The sequence below is a fragment of the Salvelinus alpinus genome, chromosome 14 (genome assembly GCF_045679555.1).
Source record: "Salvelinus alpinus chromosome 14, SLU_Salpinus.1, whole genome shotgun sequence".
Lineage (NCBI taxonomy): Eukaryota > Metazoa > Chordata > Actinopteri > Salmoniformes > Salmonidae > Salvelinus > Salvelinus alpinus.
The window spans coordinates 37,344,495-37,371,048 of NC_092099.1; the positions used below are offsets into that span (position 1 = coordinate 37,344,495).

General features: G+C 44.8%; 1 pseudogene; it reads left to right on the top strand.

Moving 5' to 3' along the window:
- The window catches only part of LOC139538247 (titin-like), a 190,420-nt pseudogene that overhangs the window by 103,345 nt on the left and 60,521 nt on the right, over positions 1-26,554 (top strand).

Consider the following 26,554-nt stretch of genomic DNA (forward strand, 5'->3'; position numbering starts at 1 on the left):
CCATGGTGTCCCTAATAGCGTAATCATTACATTTTACATATTTGATCCAGAAAATATTTGAAATTTTGGTTACTAGTACAGGCATACTACAACTATCAAGATCGACTCTTCATATCCATGTTTATTTTGACAGGCCTGCCCGGTCCCTGCAAAGACATTGTTGCCAGTGAAATCACCAAGAGTTCTTGCAAGGTTTCCTGGGATCCTCCCAACTATGATGGTGGCAGCCCTGTTCTCCACTATGTGCTACAGCGCAGAGAGGCAGGCCGGAGGACCTTCGTCAACATGATGTCTGGAGAGAACAAGGTCAGCTGGCCTGTCAAGGATCTGATCCCCAATGGAGAGTACTACTTCCAGGTCAAAGCTGTCAACAAGATTGGTGGTGGGGAGTATCTTGAGCTCCGCAACCCTGTGATTGCAGAGGATCAGAAGCGTGAGTGAAATATTTATTTTGTGTCCAAGGAATACATTGATTGAAAAACAGGTGCAACTCTTGCTCACAATTAAAGTGAATTTTATTTTCCAAGCACACCTACATTTCAAAAGAGGTGTATTGAATTTATGAAATGTTCCTTGTTCAACATTTTAGAGAGCCCTGACCCTCCATTGGATGTTGAGACCCACAACCCTACTTCCAAGACTATCACCCTCACATGGAAACCTCCTATGTATGACGGGGGTTGCAAGATTATGGGCTACGTTCTGGAGAAGATGATGAAGGGTGATGAGAACTTCACAAGATGCAACGACTTCCTTGTGCCTGTGCTGTCCTACACAGTGAGGAATCTCAGGGAGGGAAAACAATACCAGTTCCGTGTACGAGCTGAGAACGCTGCCGGAGTCAGCGACCCATCACACAGCACACCAATGGTGAAGGCTTCTGATGCTGTCGGTAAGGAAGGATACATCTTGTTCAAACCATCCCAATGCTACGATTTTTCAGACCGGTAATTTGTCATTTCTAAATGTGTCTGTTTTCTTTTCAGAAACACCCAAGGTGTTCCTCAGTGGAAGCCTGCAGTCCGGTATGAGCATCAAGAGAGGTGCTCAGATCAGACTGGACGCCAACATCTCTGGATCCCCATACCCTCAAATCACATGGTACAGGAACGACGTCGTCATTAGACCAGAAGCCATGAAGAAGAGACCAGAAAAACCCATTGTTAAGAAGAAGAAGGAGGAAAAGAAGGAAGTGAAGGAAGGAGAAAAGAAGGAAGGAGAAGTAAAGGAGGGTGAAAAGAAGGAGGTGAAAGATGAAGAAAAGAAGGAAGTCAAGGAGGGAGAGGTTGAGGTCCCAGCTACTGAGGCCCCAGCTGCAGAGCCTGCCCATGAGGAGCCTGAGGAGGAGGAACTCCCTGACTACCCAACCCTCCAGGAACGTCTCACCATCCATGACAAGAAGAGGGGAGAATCCTCTTGCATTGTCAGGGACACCATCAGGGGTGACCACGGAGTGTACACTATCAAGGTTGAGAACGACCATGGTATTGCCTCTGCAACTTGTGAAGTCAATGTGCTAGGTGAGATATCATCTTCTTTTAACATTTATACGTTTTTTAATTAATTTAGTAGGGTTGTTGCCGCTCATAGTTATTTTTCAACCACATTTTGGAAACCTAATATAAAACCTCATATTTTACTACTTACAGATGCACCTGGACCTGCAATCAACTTCCGGTTTGAGGAGATCAGGAAGACCTCTGTCATCTGCAAGTGGGATCCTCCCATAGATGATGGTGGCAGTGAGATCCTGAACTACACCTTGGAAAAAAAGGACAACTCCAAGGTGGAGATCGGATGGATCACCGTAACCTCAACGCTCAGGGGATGTAGATACCCCGTGACCAAACTGATAGAGAAGAAGGAGTACATCTTCCGGGTCACTGCTGAGAACAAGTTTGGTCCTGGACCACCATGTATTTCTAAGCCACTTATTGCCAAGAATCCATTCGGTAAAGCATTTATTTTTAAGAGTTTTATCATGACATTGAAGCCTATAACATTCCAAATCAGATTGTAATAATGATGTCAGTACAACCAGTTTTTCTCATCTGCGTTAGTTAGATTGTACTTTGTTCTTACAATTGTGATTTTAACTTCTTATTCTAGACCCACCAGAGGCTCCTGAGAAGCCTGAGATTGATGGCATCACAGCCAACTCCATGCTGGTTAGCTGGGAGGAGCCAAATGACATGGGCAGCCCCATTCTGGGTTACTGGGTGGAGCGGCGTGAGATCAACAGCACCCACTGGACCAGAGTCAACCGGGTTATTTTGGAGGATACGGAACTTAACGTGGAAGGCCTACTGGAAGGTCTGACATACATCTTCAGGGTGGCTGCTGAGAACCAAGCTGGGCCTGGGAAGTTCAGCATCCCGTCTGATCCTATGACATGCCAGGATCCAATCTGTAAGTCAACAAGATTATGATACCATACCTTTTAATGTCCATTTGCATGGAAATTCATTTTGAGGTTAAGCATACAAAATAGACCAAATCAATACACTATAATATAATACAACACTGATTCATTATGATTCAAGTTCCATTATCTAGCAATGATCAAATACAATACGTCATCGTTGATGTGTTTCTCACATAGTGCCACCTGGGCCACCGTTCCCAAGAATCATTGATACCACTGAGTCTTCCATCGACGTGGAATGGGATCCTCCTGCCTCCAACGGAGGTGGAGACATCCTGGGATACCATGTTGACAAAACCGTAGCAGGCACCAAAGACTGGTCCCGCTCCACAGAGAGACCCTGGAAGACCCGGGTCTTCACTGTGTATGGAGTCAGAGAGGGAGCCAAGTACCTGGTCCGTGTGATCGCAGTCAATGGAGCCGGTGAAGGAACTCCTGGCTTGACCGAATCAGTCTTAGTCAGAGATCCTAAAGGTATAGTAAACAGTAATCAGAAAGCTTACAATGTCAACAAATGTATGCTTAATACAATACAACAATGGAGGCTTGTGTAACATTGAATTGGAGGACGGGCTCATAGTAATGGCTGGAATGGAATGAATTGAATAGTATAAAATCCTGCTGTTCCATTCATTCCATTCCAGACATTACTACTAGTCGTCCTCCCTTCATTAGTCTCCATGAAAATATTCAAGCGTCTTTGGGTTTTTGAAAAGCTCTATATAAGTCCCATGTATTATTATTATTACAACTTAGCTAACATTGATGAACGTTGATTGTGTCTACAGAGGCTCCAGTGGTGGAGCTGGATCTCACTGTGAGGAACGGCGTAATGATCAGAGCTGGGGAGCCACTGATTCTGCCTGCCCTGGTCACTGGTAGACCTCCTCCAGACATCAAATGGACCAAAGATGACGGTCCACCGGACAAAGACCACGTCGAGATAGAAAATGTTGGAAAGGAAAGCGTTCTCAGTATCAAGGCTGCCACAAGAAAGGATCCTGGCAAATACCAGATCAGTGCCAGGAACAGCAGTGGAATCAAGTCTACATGGACAAGGGTTGAAGTCATGGGTAAGTATTTTGGATTCTGTATTAGCTACTGTATATGACATCACTAGAACATTTTGAGCATATTTCACATTTGGATGTACTTTGATGACGTTAAGCTAGGATTAGAGTTAGTGGATAGTTAGTTGAATAGTTTTTAATAGTTAGTGGAACATCGATAAACCATCTGTTGGGGACTATCAAAATAATAATAATGTGTCACCTTACATGTTGTAGACTAGCACCCTGTCCAGGGGTGTTCTTCAAGCTGCCTCACTGTATAGATACAGGAGATAGGCTCCTGCACTATGGGCCATTCTGGCTCAGACAAAGCTACTTACTAACTTACACACATGTTGTTTTACTTGGATGTAACACTTTGACTTATCCTCTGTCAGATGTTCCCGGGCCTGTGCTGGACCTGAAGCCTGTGGTGGTAACCAGGAAGCTGATGATTCTGAACTGGTCCGATCCTGATGACGATGGCGGCAGTGATCTGACCGGCTTCATCATTGAGAGAAGGGATCCCAAGATGCACACATGGAGACAGCCCATCGAGACACCCTCATCTAAGTGTGAGATTGTGGGTATTGTTGAAGGGCAGGAGTACATCTTCCGGGTCGTAGCGAAGAACAAGTTTGGCTGTGGCCCTCCCGTTGATTTGGGTCCTATTGCTGCAGTGGATCCCAAAGGTAATGTCTACATATTGTTGCGTCATGAGAATGTTTTCTGTGCAGGTCAGATCATTAATAGAAGTCAATCACTATATTTTCATTGAAGCTCCACCAACTTCACCTGAGAGATTCCACTACACTGAGAGGACAAAGACTTCCATCAGCCTTGCCTGGAGACCTCCCCGCAATGAAGGAGGCAGTCCAATCTTGGGCTACTTTGTTGAGAAGAAGAAGCACGATGCCCCAGCATTTGAGCCTTGTAACACAGAGATGTGCAAGGACCTCTTCATGACCATCGAGAACCTCGAGGAGCTGTTTATGTATGAGTTCCGTGTCAAGGCTGTCAATTTAATTGGATCAAGTGAACCTGGAATTCCACTCACCATTGTCATTCAAGATGATGAAGGTAAGTCCTCCTAGTTCTATGTTCTTGTTTTGTCCCCCATATGCTAAAATAGTAAACACATTGAATTTAATTTAATTTAATTGGACTGAATTTAATTGAATAAACTTGTCACTGAGTTGCTCCTTCTATTTCAGTTCCTCCTACTGTGAGGATGTTGAAGACCTTCAAGGGAGATGCAATCACTGTCAAGAAGGGAGAGCCTATTGAAATCCCTGCTGAGGTGACTGGTCTTCCAATGCCCAAGGTTGAATGGTTGAAGGATGAGGTGATTATTGTAGAGCCCACTGAGACTCTGTTGATGGACACCAAGGAGATCAACAGAATGCAGTGCAATACCAAGCTCAGTATCCCTGCAGCAGCAAGACTGGACAAAGGCATCTTTACAGTGATCGCCTCCAACCGTCTTGGGACGGCTAGTCACACCATCAAGGTTAAGGTGTTAGGTAAGTGATCTGATATTATGTATATTTAGTGAATCAGTATAGACAAAGCAATTAGCTCACTTTTCTGCAAGAAAAATAACATAACAATTAGCAAAAGGAAGATATTGTAGTTGACTGACTGTTTTCTGACCTTTTTTTCATCTAATTGTTGTTCACAGACCGTCCTCTGCCACCTAGGAATGTGAATATTGGTAACATCAAGGCTGAGTCCTGCCAGCTAACCTGGGACGCGCCAGAGGACGATGGAGGAAGTGAGCTCACTAACTACATTGTTGAGAAGCTGGACATTCTTCCTGAGGAGGAACCTGAAGAAGAATATGAGGATTCTGAGGATGAGGAGCCTAAGCCTAAATCTGAGCCTAGACCCATTCCTGTATGGACGGTGATCACCAACAGCATCATTGAGAAACGACTCGGGGTCAGTATATGTGTGAAAACATGAAACAGATTGATATAATATTTGGTAACATTTTAGTTCAAACCTGCCGGTATAATGCTTAATAACAGGCCTTAAGCATGTATGGTAGAGGTCTTCACTGCTCCACCTATACCCGAATACCAGAGACCAGCTCCGGTTAATTAACGTAGGAGATAAAAAAAGCTTTTCTGCTGTTTCCCTCACACGGATTGGACCGGGTCTGGACCCGACCGGGGTCAGGTCTGGTTAGGTCTGTTCGGACCAGGTCTCTATCTTTTAAAAATGTATTTATTTAGGTAGGGTCCGGGTAGGAATGCCCCAGTTCATTTTCACATTTTTGGACCTGTGAAGACTTTATAATGTCTTAAATGGAGGCATATAACATGTTGTCTCAAATCAAATTTTATTTGTCACATGCACTGAATACAGCTAGTGTACACTTTACCGTGAAACGCTTGCTTAGGAGCCCTTCCCAACGATGCAGAGTAAAAAAAAATATAGTAACACAAGAAGAATAAAATAAACAAGAATAGAGCTATATACAGGGAGGCCCAATACCAGATCAATGTGCAGAGGTACAAGGTATTTGAGGTAGATATGTACAGTAAATGAACGCAGGATAAAGTGACTACTGTAGTCATCACGATAGATAATAATAAGAGTAAAGTAACCTTTTACAGCAGTGGGCTAAATCAGAGTCACACAAATCTACTTTTTCTTTGTAGTCTTACACAAATCTACTTGTCAGATATAGATTTGAAATGTAATTAATTTTGTGTGTGCCTCCCTCACAGAAGACTGAAATATAACAAAACCGTTTGAGATATAAACACCCGATTTTCAGCGTTTTCTTATAAGTAATGTTTTTTAATTATGAAAAAGATCAAAAACATTACACCCATGAGGCCACTAGAGGTGGTGATTTGGTCATTTGACTTCAGGAAAGGGCTACAGAATAGAGTAGCAGCAGCAAATGACGTATGTGAGTGTGTGTGTGTGTGTGTGTGTGTGTGTGTGTGTGTGTGTGTGTGTGTGTGTGTGTGTGTGTGTGTGTGTGTGTGTGTGTGTGTGTGTGTGTGTGTGTGTGTGTGTGTGTGTGTGTGTGTGTGTGTGTGTATGTATGTACAGTACCAGTCAAAAATTTGGACACACCATTCAAGGGGTTTGCTTTATTTTTACTATTTTCTACATTGTAGAATAATAGTGAAGACATCAAACTATGAAATAACACATATGGAATCATGTAGTAACCAAAATAAGTATTAAACAAATCAAAATGTATTGTTTATTTGAGATTCTTCAAAGTGTCCAGTCTTTGCCTTGATGACAGTTTCGCTATTATTCTACAATGTAGAATGGTACTGGTACTGACTGGTACTGTACGTGTGTTTGTGTTGTGTTGTGTGTGTGTGTGTGTGTGTGTGTGTGTGTGTGTGTGTGTGTGTGTGTGTGTGTGTGTGTGTGTGTGTGTGTGTGTGTGTGTGTGTGTGTGTGCGTGTGCGTGTGCGGGCGCGTACACTGAGTGCACAAAACATTAGGAACACCTGCTGTTTCCATTACATAGACTGACCACATAGACTGACCAGGTGAATCCAGGTAAAAGTTATGATCCCTAATTGATGTAATTTGTTAGATAAGTTTAGATGAAGGGGAGGAGACAGGTTAAAGAATGATTTTTAAGCCTTGAGACAATTGTGTGCCATTCAGAGGATGAATGGACAAGACAAAATATTTAAGTGCCTTTGAACGGGGTATGGTAGTAGGTGCCAGGCGCACCGGTTTGTGTCAAGAACTGCAATGCTGCTGGGTTTTTCACTCTCAACAGTTTCCTGTGTATATCAAGAATGGTCCACCACCCAAAGGACATCCAGCCAACTTGACATAACTGGGGGAAGCATTGAACTCAACACCAGCATCCCTGTGGAACACTTTCGAGTCCATGCCCCGACGAATTGAGGCTGTTCTAAGGGGAAAGGGGGGGCTGTACCTCAATATTAGCAAGGTGTTTTTAATGTTTTGTACACTCAGTATATGTAGTGTATGTGTGTGGGTCAATGAGTGTGTATATAGTATGTACTGTATATATAGTCTAGTGAGTGTCAGTGCGCTCAGTGCAAGATCTAGTCAGTGCAGATAGTTTGGGTACCATTAATTGAGTATTTAGCAGTCTGGCTATTTAGCAGTCTTATGGCTTGGGGGTAGAAACTGTCTCGGAGCCTGTTGGTTTGAGAGCCGATGCTGCGGTACTGTTTGTCGGACGATAGCCGAGTGAATAGTTTATGGCTTTAGTGGCTAGAGTCATTGTCAATTTTTCGGGTCTTCCTCTGACACCGCCTGATATAGAGGTCCTGGATGGCAGGGAGCTCAGCCCCAGTGATGTACAGGCTGTCCTCACCACCCTATGTAGCGCTTTGTGGTCAAGGGTAGTGCATTTGCCATACAAAGCAGTGATGCAGCCAGTCAAAATGCTCTCTATGGTGCAGCTGTATAACTTTTTGAGGATCCTATCTTTTCAGCCTCTTTATATGCTGTATATCAAAGGAAACAACAGTGACATAGATTGCAATAGGTGGAGACAGTATCATGAATGCTAATAGTGGACTTCATTTAATGATTTACTAAATGTTTCCAAATGTCTTTTCAAAGGTTTGGAATCTGGAAACAGGTAGCCAGTGCCAGTTCAGAGTGAGAGCAGAGAACAGGTATGGACAGAGTGACGCCTGCGAGACAGAGGCATCCGTCATCAAGGATCTGTACGGACTCCCTGGTCCTCCAGAGAAACCAAAGATCGCAGAGCACACCAGGTCCTCCATGCTTGTGACATGGGACCCTCCACGAGACAACGGTGGATCCACTATCTCTGGCTACTGGCTAGAGAAGAGGGAGAAAGGTTCGTCTTATTGGGCTCGGGTTAATAAGGCCCCGGTGACGAAGCGTGCTGCTAAGCGCTGGGAGTTCCAGGTCGTTCGTATGATCGAGGGGTCTGCGTATGAGTTCCGTGTCATGGCTGTCAATATTGCCGGTACTGGACCCCCCAGTGGACCTTCCGATCCTGCATACGCAGTGGACCCTCTTAGTAAGTGTTATTCTCCCTTTTTCTACAGGTTACAAGAACATGACTATTCTTTTAGCTGCTTTGGAAATTGTTTGGAAGAATATGTCAGTATGTGCCCTATTGACAGACACAGGGATGCCATGTAATAACCAGAGATGGTGACCTTGATGTTTTCCCTCTGTGCCCCACAGTGAAACCCGGCATGCCAGCACCACCAGAGGTTGCAGACAAAACCAAGCACAGTGTCAGCCTCACATGGTCTCCACCTGAGAAAGACGGTGGAAGCGCCATCAAGGGTTACATCGTTGAGATCCAGGATGAAGCCTCTTCTATTTGGATCAGAATCACTGATCTAGAGACTCTGCATGAGACCACTGAGATCACTGTCCCAAGTCTCAAAGAGCTGAAACACTACAAGTTCAGAGTCACAGCCGTCAATGACATCGGCGAGTCTGACCCAAGTCCCAAGACAGAAGTCCTAATTGAGGACGTACATGGTAATTAGACCTACCTATTCATCCATTTTGTAAAAATTTGTTTTTTTCAAGTCAGCAGTCAAGTTTTAGAGATTAACCACTTTCAGTAAAGCAAAAACCTTCATAGATGGATCATATGATACAGAACACATGCAAAACTAATTTGACTGATGGAGAAAATACTAAAAGATAGTTTTGGAGTTGTAACGGCTGTCGCTCTCCTCATCCTCGGACGAGGTGAGGAGAGAAGGATCTTCAGACCAAAACGCAGCTTGCGGGAAATAAGCCATCTTTATTATAAACACGATGGCAACACGAAACGAAACAAAACACTTTCAAAACTACAAAACAAGAAAACGACGTTGACGAAACCTGAACATAAACTTACATAACTAAACATAAACTTACGTACAGGAAACAGACGACATCGAAACGAAACGAAACAAACAAACGCTACAGTCCCATGTGGTACGAACATACATACGGACACAGGAGACAATCACCCACAAACAAACAGTGAGAATGCCCTACCTAAATATGACTCTTGATTAGAGGAAAACGCAAACCACCTGCCTCTAATCAAGAGCCATACCAGGCAAACCAAAACCAACATAGAAACGAATAACATAGACTGCCCACCCAAAACACATGCCCTGACCAAAAACACATAAAAACAACATAAAACAGGTCAGGACTGTTACAGTACCCCCCCCTCAAGATGCGCACGCCGGGCGCACAAGCACAAAGTCCAGGGGAGGGTCCGGGTGGGCAGTTGACCACGGTGGTGGTTCCGGCTCAGGACGCTGTCCCCATACCACCATAGTCACTCCCCTCTTCTGTCTACCCCTTCTAATGACCACCTTAACACTACCTTCCCCTAAATAAACAGCTAGCACCGGGACAAGGGGCAGCACCGGGACAAGGGGTAGCACCGGGACAAGGGGCAGCACCAGAACAAGGGGCAGCACCAGGATAAGGACCAGCACCGGAATAAGGGGCAGCACCGGGACAAGGGGCAGCACCGGGACAAGGGGCAGCACCGGGACAAGGGGCAACACCGGGACAAGGGGCAGCACCGGGACAAGGGGCAACACCGGGACAAGGGGCAGATCCCGGCTGAAGGACTCTGGCAGGTCCTGTTTGGACGGCTCTGGCAGGTCCATGCAGGCTGACGGCTCTCGACGCTCATGGCAGACTGACGGCTCTCTACGCTCATGGCAGGCTGACGGCTCTCGACGCTCATGGCAGGCTGACGGCTCTCGACGCTCATGGCAGGCTGACGGCTCTCGACGCTCATGGCAGGCTGACGGCTCTCGACGCTCATGGCGCTCTGACGGCTCTGGCTGCTCATGGCTCACTGACGGCTCTGGCTGCTCATGGCTCACTGACGGCTCTGGCTGCTCATGGCTCACTGACGGCTCTGGCTGCTCATGGCTCACTGACGGCTCTGGCTGCTCATGGCTCGCTGGCGGCTCTGGCAGATCCTGTCTGATTGGCGGCTCTGGCAGATCCTGTCTGGTTGGCGGCTCTGGCAGATCCTGTCTGGTTGGCGGCTCTGGCAGATCCTGTCTGGTTGGCGGCTCTGGCAGATCCTGTCTGGCGGGCGGCTCTGGCAGATCCTGTCTGGCGGGCGGCTCTAGCGGCTCCTGTCTGGCTGACGGCTCTAGCGGCTCCTGTCTGGCGGATGGCTCAGTAGGCTCATGGCAGACGGGCGGCTTTGCAGGCTCATGGCAGACGGGCGGCTTTGCAGGCTCCTGGCAGACGGATGGCTCAGATGGCGCTGGGGAGACGGATGGCTCAGATGGCGCTGGGGAGACGGATGGCTCAGATGGCGCTGGGGAGACGGATGGCTCAGATGGCGCTGGGGAGACGGATGGCTCAGATGGCGCTGGGGAGACGGATGGCTCTGGCCGGATACGGCGCACTGTAGACCTGGTGCGTGGTGCCGGAACTGGAGGCACCGGGCTAATGATAAGCACCTTCCTACTAGTGCGTGGAGCAGGGACAGGGCACACTGAACTCTCAAAGCGTACTCTATACCTGGTGCGTGGTACCGGCACTGGTGGCACCTGGCTGAGGGCACGCACCTCAGGACTAGTACGGGGAGAAGTGACAGTGTGTACAGGACTTAGGAGACGCACAGGTGGCTTAGTGCGTGGGGCCGGAACTGGAGGCACTGAACTGGATACACGCACTATAGGGAGAGTGCGTGGAGGAGGAACAGGGCTCTGGAAATGCACTGGTAGCCTAGTGCGTAATGTAGGCACTGTAGGTACTAGGCTGGGGCGGGGAGGTGGCGCCGGAAATACCGGACCGTGCAGGCGTACTGGCTCTCTTGAGCATTGAGCCTGCCCAACCTTACCTGGTTGAATGCTCCCGGTCGCCCGCCCAGTACGAGGAGGTGGAATAACCCGCACCGGGCTGTGTAGGCGAACCGGGGAAACCATGCGTAAGGCAGGTGCCATGTATGCCGGCCCGAGGAGACGCACTGGAGACCAGACGCGTTGAGCCGGCCTCATGACACCTGGCTCAATGCCCAATCTAGCCCTACCAGTGCGGGGAGGTGGAATAACCCGCACTGGGCTATGCACACGTACAGGAGACACCGTGCGCTCTACTGCGTAACACGGCGCCTGCCCGTACTCCCGCTCTCCACGGTAAGCCTGGGAAGTGGGCGCAGGTCTCCTACCTGCCCTTGGCCCACTATCTCCTAGCCCCCCCCCAAGAAATTTTTGGGAATTACTCACGGGCTTTTTTGGCTTCCGTGCCAGACGCGTTCCCTCATAGCTCCGGTTCCTCTCCCAGGTAGCCTCTGCTCTCCTCAATGCCTCCACCTGTTCCCATGGCTTTTCGGGCTTCCAGCCACGTCTCCTTGCTGCCTCCTCAAACCACCGCTCCTGGGCTTTAGCTGCCTCCCTCTCTTCCTGGGAACGGCGATTTTCTCCTGCCTTAGCCCAGGGACCTTCTCCATTCATTATCTGCTCCCATGTCCAGAAATCCTTGTTTTTCTCCTGTCCCTTACTCCGTTTATTTTTCCCTTGCCGCTTGGTCTTAGCGTGGTGGGTGATTCTGTAACGGCTGTCGCTCTCCTCATCCTCGGACGAGGTGAGGAGAGAAGGATCTTCAGACCAAAACGCAGCTTGCGGGAAATAAGCCATCTTTATTATAAACACGATGGCAACACGAAACGAAACAAAACACTTTCAAAACTACAAAACAAGAAAACGACGTTGACGAAACCTGAACATAAACTTACATAACTAAACATAAACTTACGTACAGGAAACAGACGACATCGAAACGAAACGAAACAAACAAACGCTACAGTCCCATGTGGTACGAACATACATACGGACACAGGAGACAATCACCCACAAACAAACAGTGAGAATGCCCTACCTAAATATGACTCTTGATTAGAGGAAAACGCAAACCACCTGCCTCTAATCAAGAGCCATACCAGGCAAACCAAAACCAACATAGAAACGAATAACATAGACTGCCCACCCAAAACACATGCCCTGACCAAAAACACATAAAAACAACATAAAACAGGTCAGGACTGTTACAGGAGTGAAGTTTTCCTTCAACCAGTAGTCACAAGTTTATTGTTGTTTGTTTTAATGATGCCTTTTTATGTCACAGTGGAGCCGAAAATCCATATTGATTGCGTTGTGGAAGATTTTCTCTGCGTCCGGGCTGGTCATTCCTTCAGAATCCCTGCCATCATCAAAGGGCGTCCCGTTCCTAAGGTGACCTGGGAATTCACTGGACCAGCAAAGACCCACAAGAAGAATCGCCTTCATGTCCTTCCAGTTGACTCAGAGGTAAGGCATAGTACAGATACAGCTACCATACATCAAGGAGAGAGGAAGTAACACATAACCCTTGTTATAAGTAGTAAAATAATCATGTTGTCTGACCTTGATGTATAAATATGCCGATTTGACCTTTCTTACCAGGAGTAATGAGTTAATTTTCCTTTGTTTAGCTTGAATCTACTGATACTACCTCAAACATCACTGTACCTGTGTGCTTGAGGACCCACTCTGGACGATACACCATCACAGCCAAGAACAAGGCTGGACAGAAACATGTCAACGTCAGAGTCAATGTTCTCGGTCAGTGATAAAAATGAAGGATAGAAAAGATAGACACCCTTACAATGTCAAAAACCTGGGTGAAAAATAAATAAAGGCTCATATCCAAATGTATATTATTTATTAGGACATAAAACATTAATGAGAAACACAACACGTATCCCATATAAGATGTATTAACGTCTGTTGGACTTCTGTTTTCAGACGTGCCTGGTGCTCCTCGAGAGCTCAAAGTGACTGACATCACCAGAGCTACTATGAGGCTGATCTGGAAACTGCCTGCTAACGACGGTGGCGAGAGGATCAAGAGTTACTTCATTGAGAAGAAGAATGTGACAGGAAAGGCCTGGACCATAGTAAACCAGTGCTGTTTCAGCCAGGCCTACGTTGTGGAGGGACTGCTGGAGGGACAGGAGTATGTGTTCCGTGTGCGGGCAGAGAACCGTCTGGGAATGGGACCTTTAACTGAGACCACTGAGCCTGCTAGGGCAAGAGACCCCATCTGTAAGTTTGAAATTAATTACTAACAAATTAAAATGTACTCATGGTAATATTAATTTGGAACAAAAGCATCTGCTAAATGGTATACAGTGTATATATATATACACTACCGTTCAAAGGTTTGGGGTAATTAAATCAATTTAAAAATCCGCCCTTTCCAGCTACTATAGTAATTTACAACATTAACAATATCTGCACTGTATTTCTGATCAATTTGATGTTATTTTAATGGACAAAAAATGTTATTTTCTTTCAAAAACAAGGACATTTCTAAGTGACCCCAAACTTTTGAACAGTAGTGTATATATAGTAATAATGTGTAATATGTACACATTAAAGTTTGTGAAACGTAGGTTACACCGTGTACACCTTACTAATCAGTTCCCATTTATATTCCCATTCTTTATTCCCATTTTCAGACATACCTGATCCCCCAACCCACGTCAAGGTCAATCTGGTCACCAAGGATACAGTGACCCTGACATGGGTGCCACCTAAGAACAACGGTGGTTCTCCTGTGAAGCACTACATCATAGAGCGCTTGAGTTGGGACACCAGCGGCCCGGAGAAGGAGACATGGAAGCAGTGTAACAAGCGTAACGTTGAGGAAACCATCTTCATCATTGAAGATCTGAAAAATGGCGGAGAGTATGAGTTCCGCGTCAAGGCTGTGAACGAGGCTGGCCCAAGCAGACCGTCGGCCACCGCTGGACCAGTCATCATCAAGGACCAGACATGTAAGTAAAAAGCACAGTTAAGAAAAAGAAAGTTAAAGAAAGAAAGCACACTAAATTCGCTCTGAATGATTTAATGGGTAAACCACCAGCATTTCAGCAGACAGTGCATTCTTCAGGATGACAACACATGTATGCTGTTGTAAATGCTTCTAAATAAGACCCATTTTGTTTAAAAAAAATTGCTATGAAAATAAAAACGTTGAATGACTTGTACTGACTCCATCCTCCATTGTTTAGGTGCTCCTACCATTGAACTGAAGGAACAGATGGAAGGTGAAGAGGGACTAGATGTCCATATTGTGGCTAGGATACATGGCTGTCCATTCCCCTCCCTCGTATGGCAGAAGGCTCCCATTGCCAAGCCTGAAGACAAGGCTGTAGTGCAATATGATCAGCATGTCAACAAACTGATCATTGATAACAAATGTACCCTGCTGATCCAGCAGTCCAAGAGAGACGACAGCTCCCTTTACGCTATCACTGCTAGCAACAGTCTGGGAAAAGCCTCTAAGGACATCAAACTCACTGTCCTAGGTGAGGAACCTCTCTCTGAATGGATTTCTTTCTTTCTGTTTGGTTAGTCCTCTTGATTGTGTTGTAATATGACACCATTTCCTCATTTTCTTCCTCAACTCAGGACGACCTAGCGTACCAGTCGGGCCGATTGAATTCAAAGAGGTGTTTGCCGAGAGGATAACACTTGCATGGAAACCACCTAGAGATGACGGTGGTTCCAAGGTGACAAACTATGTAATTGAGAAGCGTGAGGAAAACAGAAAGTCATGGGTGCACGTTTCCAACGACCCCAAAGAAGGCCTCTATACAGTTCAGAGGCTGACTGAGGGCCATGAGTATGAGTTCCGTGTCATGGCTCAGAACAAATATGGAGTTGGCCCACCGCTGTACAGCGAACATGAGAAAGCAAGGAATCTCTTCAGTAAGTTGAATGTACTATTGTATTATAAGTCAATGTCACCGTGGATATACAGTATTTCTTCTAACCAACTTCTAAATGTTCCTCTCAACAGCTGTCCCTGGCCAAGTTGAGAAGCCCTTAGTGGAAGACGTGACTCTTGAGTCTATGGTGATCGTCTGGGGCGAGCCAAAATACGATGGTGGATCTCCAGTTAGTGGTTACTGGCTGGAGCGTAAAGAGACCACGGCTAAGCGCTGGACCAAAGTGAACCGCGCCCCCATCAGGGTCATGCCCCTGGGTCAGGAGTATGAGATCACTGGTCTGCAGGAGGGAGCAATCTACCAGTTCCGTGTGACCACAATCAACGCAGCTGGAATGGGACTTCCCAGTGTCCCATCGGATCCTGTTCTTTCAAGAGACCCTATTAGTAAGTTAACGTATATTGTGTGCATCCCAAATGGAATCCTATTCCTTATATAGGCATAGGGCCCTGGTGTACTAAATAGGGAATTATGGTTACTTTTGAGGCGCAGAAATATAGTTTTTCTTACATGGGAAGGGTGTATTTTTCTATTTTCAATGTATTATATAGCTATGTTGTTTCTATTGTTTGGCCTTCTGACATTGTAAATGTCATGTTGTTTGTGTGTAGCTCTCCCCGGTCCCCCAACCCCCAAAGTAACAGACTGGACCAAGTCAACAGTGGATCTGGAGTGGATCCCACCTTTGATTGATGGTGGATCTAAGGTCACTGGTTACTTTGTTGAATACATAGAAGAGGAAAAAGAAGCAGAAATAGAAAAACAGAAGGCAGCGGAAGCAGACAAAGTAGTAGTAAAACAGAAAAAAGTTAAGAAAATCATATTCGATGAAGACGGAAATGAAATATCAGAATCAGAAGAAGAAGAAGAGGTAGTAGGGATAAAAGACGGATGGGAAAAGGTAATTATCTAATACAATTATTTCTCGAACGTATTCTTTTACAAAGTATTTTGATCTTAAATGCAACAACATTGTAAATGCAACAACCTGGTAAAGTCTAAATATATTCAAATAATATAACATTTAGTGTGTCAATGTTTGTAAAATCGTATATATTTTTTTCAGGCTAAAGACAAGGAGATTAGAAGCACTAAGTTTGTTGTGTCTGGACTGAAAGAGCTGGGAAGGTACAAGTTCAGAGTGAGGGCAGTGAACGCTGCTGGCGTCGGTGAGCCCGGTCAAGTGGCCGAAGTGATTGAATGCAAGGACAGAACAAGTAAGAGACAAGACAACTATGATATGATATACAGATTGATTATCCATTTGTTAGGTCCATGATAGGGCCTCTGTCCCAAATGGCACCCTATTCCCTGTATAGTGCACTACATAGGGAATAGGGTGGCAGTTGGGTTGTAGACAGAGTGTATGCCATCTTAAACCAACACACACTTGTTATTTTAGTTGCCCCTGAAGTGGACTTGGATGCCTCAGTGAAGGAGAAGATTGTAGTCCATGCCGGTGGTACCATCCGCCTCCTGGCCTACGTGTCAGGCAAGCCTGCGCCAGAGATCACATGGAGCAGAGATGACCAGCCTCTACCAGCAGAGGCTAAGGTTGAAACCACTTCAATCAGCTCTGCTCTGGTTATCAAAAACTGTAGACGCCATCATCAGGGTATATACACCCTGAGTGCAAAGAATGAAGGAGGGGAAAGGAAGAAGGCTGTCATTGTGGAGGTGTTGGGTAAGAAACAACTTTACTTCTTCTTCTCGTTGGTAAACTTCACTATACCTCAGGAGATATCCGGGGCAGTATGTATCAAGTTTCTCGGCGTAGGAGAGCTGATCCAGGATCAGCACTCCTACTCTGAGACGCTTTGTGAATACAGGCCCAGGAGTTGAATGGTATTGAAAACTTGTTTCACGTGTGTTTCTCAGATGTTCCCGGCCCAGTTGGTCAGCCGTTCTCTGGTGTGAACCTCACCATTGACTCTTGCAAGTTGACCTGGTACTCCCCTGAAGACGACGGTGGCTCAGCCATCACCAACTACATAATTGAGAAGAGAGAGTCTGACCGCATGGGCTGGACAGCGGTCTCTTACACGGTCACCAGGCACAATGCTGTGGTCCAGGGTCTCATCGACGGAAAAGGATATTTCTTTAGAATCGCAGCTGAGAATATCATCGGAATGGGTCCATTTTTTGAATCAGAACGACCAGTTCTCATCAAAGACCCTATTTGTGAGTTCCTGCCTAATACCCGAATGACAGCGTTTTAATTTGCTGTTACAAAAATGTAACGTAAGTGTATACAAATCCAGCAATTATTTATAATATTCCATTGGGCCTGATGGGATGTTTGTGTCCTTTTTCCATGCTAGCTGTTCCTGAGCGTCCTGAGGATCTAGAAATCACAGCCATCACCAAAGACTCCATCAGTTTGGCCTGGAGACCACCTAAGTACGATGGTGGTTCTGAGGTTACACGTTATGTGCTTGAAGCTCGTCTGATTGGAAAGGATAACTTCACTAAGATCGATACTGATGACACGCTGATGGATAGGAAGTTCACAAAGGGAGGTCTCAAAGAGAATTCCACCTATGAATTCCGTGTCAGTGCTGTCAACGTGATTGGTCAGGGAAAGCACTCTTTCTGCACCAAGCCAATCCAGGTCAAGGAAGAACTTGGTACGTGTTGAATAAGGGTTAGATAGTCATTCTAAATCTTTATAAATATATTGGTGAATGTTATTAAGTAAAAAAATAATGGAAAACATCACTTCTTTGTTCTTCCATCCTCAGAGCCCCCAACGATCGACTTGGACTTCCGTGACAGACCGGTTGTGCGTGTGGGAGACGTGTGCACCCTCCAAGGCCGCTTCACTGGAAAGCCAGCACCTACAATAACATGGACAAAGAACGAGGAAGAGTTGAAAGCAGATGAGGAGGTCACAATGACCAACACTAGTAAAACACTGTGCTTGGCTATGCCCAAGGCTAAACGCGAACACAGCGGCAGATACCAGGTGGTTGTGGAGAACATTGTCGGCTTACGTAAAGGAATCTGCAGTCTCACTGTTGTTGGTAAGTTGGTGAGGGTGTTCTTTGTTGTTCTTAATTGACAAACCTAATGTCACTTTTTTTTTTTTTTTTTTTTACAGTATTTTTATTGGAATTTCACAATTTTCACCCATATTAAAGAGATACAACAACAGAGACAAGGCAAAAAATAATAATAATAATAAAAAAATACGGCACCCGCCTACACATATCTGCGCATACATATATATATACACATATACCTATACACACATACGCACACCACTTTCCTATCCCCGCTTCTCTCACCCTATCCCCATCATTGCGTCTCTCAATACATACATTTTAAACAAACTTACAAACAGAGATTAAACAAAAAAGCTCGGTTTAAACTAAGAAGTTAGGTTCCACACATGGAACATACAGTGTAGTTCTGAATACATAGATCACCACCATTCTAAGAGAATCCTTGCAGCATAATAGCTGATACCTCAGGTTCTAGGTAATTTAGATAGGGTTCCCACACTTTGTAGAACTGATCTGTTTTAGAATGCAATGTACATGTCAGATATTCCAGAGGCACCCATTCAAAAAGTATCTTATGCCAATCTTTAATAGAAGGAACCTTATCACTAATCCACCGTAAAAGGATGTTTTTCCTTGCAGCAAAGGTAAGGATGTTATAAAGCCTCCTCTTACTCACAGAAGTAACATGCCTACTAGGGAGACCCAACAGTAAAGAAACTGGGTCCAATTCTAGATCAACCCCTAGGATCTTTTCAATTTCTTGCAGAACACCAGACCAGTATCTTTGTATTTTGGTACATGACCATAAACAATGTGTTAGGGTGCCTGTATCAGTTTTGCATTTAAGACACTGAGGAGAAGAGGAAGAGGGGCTAAAGGCATGTCTGCGATTTGGGGATATATGCAATCGGTGTATTATTCTTAATTGGATTGCTCTAGTACGATTACATATAGATATTGTTTTTGCATATCTCCAAATGTCCTCCCACATCTCTTCGTCAATAGTCACAGACAATTCTTTCTCCCACACTTGTTTCACCCTCTGTGTATCGACAGCAGGAAAGGACCTTAAAGCATCATAAAACAGACTTACAGACATTTTCCTTTGTGGAAAGAAAAGCATTCTCTCAATGACAGACATATCAGGGTTACCAATTAAGGTGGTGCTCTTCACAATATAATGTCTTACTTGTAGGAAGCGGAAAAAGTCCTGCTTTGGGAGTCGGTATTTCTCCACCATCTGCTCAAATGACAATAGAATCTTATCAGCAAATAAGTCATTTAGTCTGCGTATGCCCTTATTAAGCCAAGAGTTAAAGCCAGCATCCAGCAATCCTGGACCAAAATCTGGGTTGTTAAGAATTGGGGTAAGAGCAGAGGTCAGTTTGGACCTTCCCAGGAAGCGCCGAACTGACCTCCACACCTTGAGTGTGTTAAGTGTAATAGGATTATTGCAGTGATCTTCTACAGACTTGAAACTTCTGAAAAATAAAAGATCCTGTAAGGGGTATTTTGAAAGAGAAGTCTCAATGTCTAACCAAATAGAGGAGTCATCGTTTGTGATCCAATCAGAAATATAACATAGGTGGGCACACCACTGATAGAACCTGATATTGGGCAGATCCAAGCCCCCCATAGAACTTGGCAGCTGCAATATTGCCATCTTAAGCCTTGGCTTGCGTTTACTCCATATGAAGGAACTTAGCCATCCATTTACATCCTTTATTACCTTATTGGAGAGTAATACTGGGATCATTTGGATTGGGTAAAGTAGTCTAGGTAAAATGTTCATTTTCAAGAGGGATATTCTACCCAACCAAGAAATCGGGAGAGAGTTCCAGCGCTCCAGATCCTGTCTTACTGTATCAAACAAGGGAACAAAATTGGCTTTGTACATTTGCTGGAATTTAGGAGTTACAAATATACCCAGATACGTAAAGCCTGAGGGAGACCATTTAAAAGGGAAGGGGGGAGAAGTATTAGGTACAGAGTGAAGGCTACCAAGTGGCATAGCCTCTGATTTAGTTAAGTTAATCTTGTAGCCTGAGAATTCGCTGAATAATTGAATAATATTAATAAGAGATGTAGTTGAGGTCTCGGGATTAGAGATGAATATCAGGACATCATCAGCATACAAGCTTATTTTATGGTGAACATCACCAATGAGCAGCCCCTGTATAGCAGGCGTTACCCTGATGGCCTCAGCCAGTGGTTCCATAGCGAGTGCAAATAGGAGGGGGGACAAAGGGCAGCCCTGTCTGGTACCTCTGTATATAGAGAAGCTATTTGACCTTAGCCCATTAGTAAGGACAGCAGCCTGAGGATCCTCATATAAAACTTTCACCCATTTTATAAAGTTGTCCCCTAGACCAAATTTATTTAGAGCAAAGAGTAGGTAAGACCACTCCACACGATCAAATGCTTTCTCAGCATCTAGGGAGAGCACAAGACCATCCCTAGCACTTTGTTGGTAGGCTTGAATTACATTAAGAAGCCGCCTGACATTGTTGCACGACTTACGGCCCTTAATGAAGCCAGTTTGGTCTCCTTTCACAATTAGTGGCAGTGAGTCCTCTAATCTTGTGGCTAGAATTTTAGAAAGTAATTTTCTATCCACATTCAGAAGGGAAATTGGTCTGTACGAGGAACAAGACTCTGGACATTTTCCCTTTTTGAGAATAAGTGATATGTTGGCTTCCCTCAGCGTTTGAGGGAGCTGGTCATTTGAAAATGAGTGGTTAAACATATCACGCAATGGCTCAAGGATCAGGCCATGAAACTCTTTATAGAATTCACTACCAAACCCGTCTGGTCCTGGGGCCTTACCGTTTTGCAGATTCTTAATTGCGAACATTATCTCTTCCTCGGTAATAGGGGCATTAAGGAGAGACCTCTGGTCTTCGGAGATAGTAGGGAGCTCAATCTTAGAAAAGAAATTCTCCATTAATTTGGGTGCGTCATTTGGCAGTTCTGAGGCATAAAGATTTGCATAAAATTTCTTAAATGAGTCATTTATCAATTTATTTTCATATAACTGATTGCCATCCGAATCAGTAATAGTAGCAATTGACTGTGAGTCAGCTCTCTTTTTAGCTAAGTACGCCAAGTACTTTCCTGGCTTATCGCCATGTTCGTATAGCTTTTGCCTGACAAATCCCATTTTCTTTTCAGCGTCCTGTGTTAGGAGAGAGTCCAACGTTGATCTAAGAACTGATATTTCCTTTAATAGGGCAGGAGTGGGAGTTTTAATGTAGTCCTTCTCTTTAGTTCCTAATTCACCCTCTAACCTTTTTTGCTTTTCACGCTTTTTCCGCCTCTTAGTGGCTGTGTATGACATAATCAGACCCCTGGCGTACGCTTTACAGGTTTCCCAAAGGAGCGAGGGATTATCTGTTGATTGAGAGTTAATAGAGAAAAATGCTTTAAACTCTGTAATAAAATATGATGTGAACGTATGGTCTTTAAGGATGGTTGTATTCAACCTCCAATGTCTTGACAGATTGAATGCCCCGTTGAGTTTTATGTCCAGGATCACCTCCGCATGATCAGATATGACTATGCTTCCTATCCTAGCAGATAAAACAGACTGCAAAGACGTCCTGGGCATAAAAAAGTAATCTATTCTAGTCTGACATCCATGAGGTGCAGAGAAAAAAGTGAACTCTCTGTTGGAGGGGTGAAAAGTTCTCCAAACATCAGCATACCCCAGATCATCACAAATAACTTTAAGTGACTTAGCTCGAGGGGAGAGTGAAGCTATACCGCTGGGAAACTTATCAATAAGGGGGTTCAACAAACAATTAAAATCTCCTCCAACCACTGCAGTGTCTGAGTTTAATTCTGAAAAGTCTAGAAATACCTTGGTGAGGAAATCAGGGGGGTGGGCAGGGGGGAAGTAAATATTCATTATGGAGATGCTCTGCCCTTGTAAAGTACCATTAATTATAACAAAGCGACCAGATTTATCTTTCACACAATTCAAGACCTTAAGTGGTAAGTTCTTTTTCACAAGAATTGCTACACCTCTACTTCTGGATGTAAATGATGAGAAAAACACTTGACCAAACCCCCCTTGTTGTAATTTCAGATGTTCCTTATCATCCAAATGAGTTTCTTGCAACAGGGCAATATCAACATTTTCTTTTTTCAAAAAAGACAGTACCTTCTTCCTTTTAATGGGATTATGGCTCCCTCTAATGTTCCATGTACATACACGCAGTGTATTACCTGCCATTGCACTTTGACCGTTTCATATTCAGACTGAATCCCACTGTAAAAATGGGGTGGTACCTTTTTCCATGTGTTGAACTCTCTTCTATCTCACCGAGCATAAACAAACGATATGAACCCTGAACTCTAACTATACTAAACCCAAAAATTAAACATGTAAAGATCCAAAAGGGGGTTTTCCCACTAGCTAACATGCAGGGGATTTCAACTTTCCAATGTAGACTCTTAAGTCTGCATTGCCACTCAATAGCCTCGTCCTTTATACATATGAAAATGAAAATCAATATATGAAGATTGAGGCTCTTCCACCTAAAACCAAGCCTGGGCACCAATATAGATTCACCCATATCTCAGCCTGAGCTATAGCGGCAGTTACTTTAGCAAGAAAAATAATAAAAATACGAATATTACTGAACCGGAGCATGTGAGAGCTCACACCACTGTTTCATGATCAGGTTCAAATAAGATAATAAAGTTATCCAATGCTGCGGCGGCGCAGCTTAAAGTTATTTACCCGAGAGAGTCAATAAACGCAGCAGCCTCTTCAGGTGTGGAGAATTTCTTAGGCGATCCGTTGACCATAATCTTCAATGTGGCCGGGTACAACAGTGCGTAGTCCATCTTCATTCTCCTGAGTCGAGCCTTCGCCTCATCAAACCCTTTGCGTCTTCGTACAACCGCTGTGGAGTAATCATTGAAGAATGAGACCTTTGGACCTTTACGTTGACTACCGTCAGAGCCGATATTTCTAGCCGCATCCATAACGCGCTGCTTGTCGGTGAAGTTGTGGAACTTTATAACCACTGGCCGTGGGCGCTGGTTGGGACCGGGTATCGGTGCTTGAGAGCGATGAGCTCTGTCCAGCTTCACACGACCAGCCTTAGTGTCCATTTGTAAGTAGTCAGGGATCCATTCCTCAAAAAATTTTACTGAACGTGTCCCTTCAGAATTTTCCGGGAGTCCCACAACACGAATATTGCATCTGCGTCCTCGATTATCCAAGTCGTCAATGTGCTCCGCCATTTCGCGCACCTGTTTCTCAAGTGCTTTCATCTTAGTGTCCATAGATGTAGTTGAGGCTTCCACTGTAGCGATTCTTCCTTCCGCCTCATCGACACGTTTGACCACCCTCTGTAATTCAGCTGAATGGCCTGCTATTGCTTCCAAGACCGTTCTTATCTTAACATCGATCACTTTAGTAATGTTGTCCGTCATCTTTTGAATCACCAGGTCCATTGTGCCTGGATCCGCAACGGTGCTAGCCTCGCTAACGTAAGCTAGCTCCTCCTGCACATCTACAGGGATGGTGGTTTTGGTCGAGTTCTTAGTAGCTCTGCTGGGCATGTTGTCGGAGATTTTTGAGAAATAACCGTCAAGACTCATTGCAGGATAACTTATTTAGCCAATTCTACCACTTTTTCAAGCTAGGAGATTAATGAAAGAATATAAATTTACGAATGCCACGGGAGCTCGCTGAAACACAGTGTTCTCTCTACGGCGCCATTTTGTCCCCCTAATGTCACTTTTAATTAACCCTTATAATCAAAATATGTTTGATTATTGATTATTGATTGATCCATATCTGATAGATGATTAATGATAAAATGCAAATATTTTCTCTCAGATCGCCCCCAGCCTCCAGAGGGCCCAGTGGTCTTCAATGAGGTCTACAGGAACCACATGGTGATTTCTTGGAACCCTCCTCTGGATGATGGTGGATGTGCCATCTCCAACTACACCATTGAAAAGAGAGACACAAACAGAGACCTCTGGATGCCGGTGACAACAGCTTGCACCAGGACAACATGCAAAGTACCTAAGCTGATTGAGGGCAGAGAGTACATCATCAGAATCTGTGCTGTGAACATCCACGGCATCAGCAACCCACTGCTGTCTGCCGAGACAAAGGCTAAGGATGTCTTCAGTGAGCTATTAGATAAATACTGTGAATATATAAGTTACGTCCATAACGGCACCCTATTCCTTATATAGTGCACTACTTTTGACAAGTAAGGAATAGAGTGCCATATGGGATGCAACAATACTATATTTTGTCATGAATGCATTTTGCTACAACTGATCAATTCTCTGTCCCATTACAGAGGTGCCAAATGCACCCAAACAGCCCATTGTAAAGGAGATCTATAAGGATCAAGCCCTTCTGACTTGGGAACCACCTGCTGATGGTGGGAAGCCCATCACTGGCTACGTCATTGAGAGGAAGGAGACCATGACTAATAGATGGACTCGCGCATCCGGAAAGGACCGCATCTTCCCCAAAGTGGAGTACTTTGTTCCAGACCTCCTCGAGGGCTGTGAATATGAGTTCCGTGTCATGGCTGAGAACGTTGTGGGTCTCGGTGACCCCAGCCCTCCATCAAAGCCCATCTTTGCCAAAGATCCAATTGGTAAGTGACTATGCAAAAGTAAATTAATACTTTACAAAATTTCTATCAAATTTAACCAACTGTTTCTTCCCTCAGTGCTTCCAAGCCCCCCCGTGCTGCCAGAAGCTTTAGATTGGACAAAAGAGTCTGTCTCACTGTCTTGGCAGCCACCAAAGGACTGTGGCAGGGGCAAGATCTTCGGCTATCTCGTTGAGTTCACTAAAGCTGGAGAGGAGTGGCAGAAGGTGAATCAGACTCCTGATTCCTGCCAAGAAACCAAGTTCAAGGTCATTAACTTGGAAGAGGGAGAATATTACAGATTCAGAGTAACTGCTGTGAACTTCGCTGGTGAATCTGAACCTGCATACACCACAGATCCAGTGAAGGCAGAAGACAGACTTGGTAATTTTACATTAAAATATTTTTCATAATTTCGGTAATACATTATCATTGAAATAAAAAACTGAATTATAACATATCGTTTTTCTACCCCCAAAAGAACCTCCTGAATTGGATGTTGAACTCGGAATGCCTCGTGAGTTGAAAGCCATGGCCGGAACCCATATCAATCTATTTGCTGGAATCAAGGGAATTCCATTCCCCAAAGTCACATGGAAGAAGAACGACGAAGACGTCCCCACAAGAGTTGACATGGAGATCAATCCGCTAGGATCCAAATTGGAGATGCGCTACTGTGCCCGTTCTGACTGTGGCGACTACACTCTGAACATTGAAAACTCATCTGGATCAAAGACTGCCACATGCACAGTCCTCGTCCTGGGTAAGGGATTTTTCATTTCTTTCAGAAATAAATGAAGACAGATGTAAAGTGTTTAGCATGCTGGGTTGCTATAATTATGTTATTCTTTACTCTTTACACTATTAGACAAACCTGGTCCAATCCAGCACCTGAGGGTTTCAGAGGTGAGAAGCGATTCAGCCTATCTCTCCTGGAAAGACCCTGAGGACAATGGAGGAGCACGTATTACCAACTTTGTTGTGGAGAAGAAAGATGTGGCAGCCGCACAGTGGGTGCCAGTGTGCTCTTCGTCTAAGAAACGAAGCATGATGGCCAAGCACTTGATGGAAGGAACATCGTATTTGTTCCGCGTTGCTGCTGAGAATCAGTTCGGCAGAAGTGAATACATTGAAACAACCAAAGCCGTCAAAGCCATGAATCCACTGTGTGAGTATCAATCAAACCAAATACATTAAGACCTACGGGTGTATTGTTATGTACGTGGTATCTTGATAACTAACTTGACATCTGTAATCTAATCGCATCTCATCTAATGTGTGGTCTATTTTCAGTCCCACCTGGTCCACCAAAGGACTTGCACCATGTAGATGTCGACAAGACGGAGGTCTGGCTTGTGTGGAACTGGCCTGACCGCAACGGAGGTAGCAACATCATAGGTTTCCTGGTTGAGTACCAAGAGGAAGGAGAGAGAGAGTGGGATGAATGGAACACCGTCAGCATCCCTGAGAGCCACATTACTGGCCTCGAGGAAGGAAAGACTTACAGATTCCGTGTGAGAGCGGAGAACGCTATCGGACTGAGTAGACCAGACACCACTGTCCCCGTCCTCTGCCAGGAGAAGCTTGGTGAGATTTGCTATATATTTACTTAATGGTTTGGTTTCTCCAACAGAGATTAATCCTAGTTGTATACTAAAAAGCAAGTTTAATAG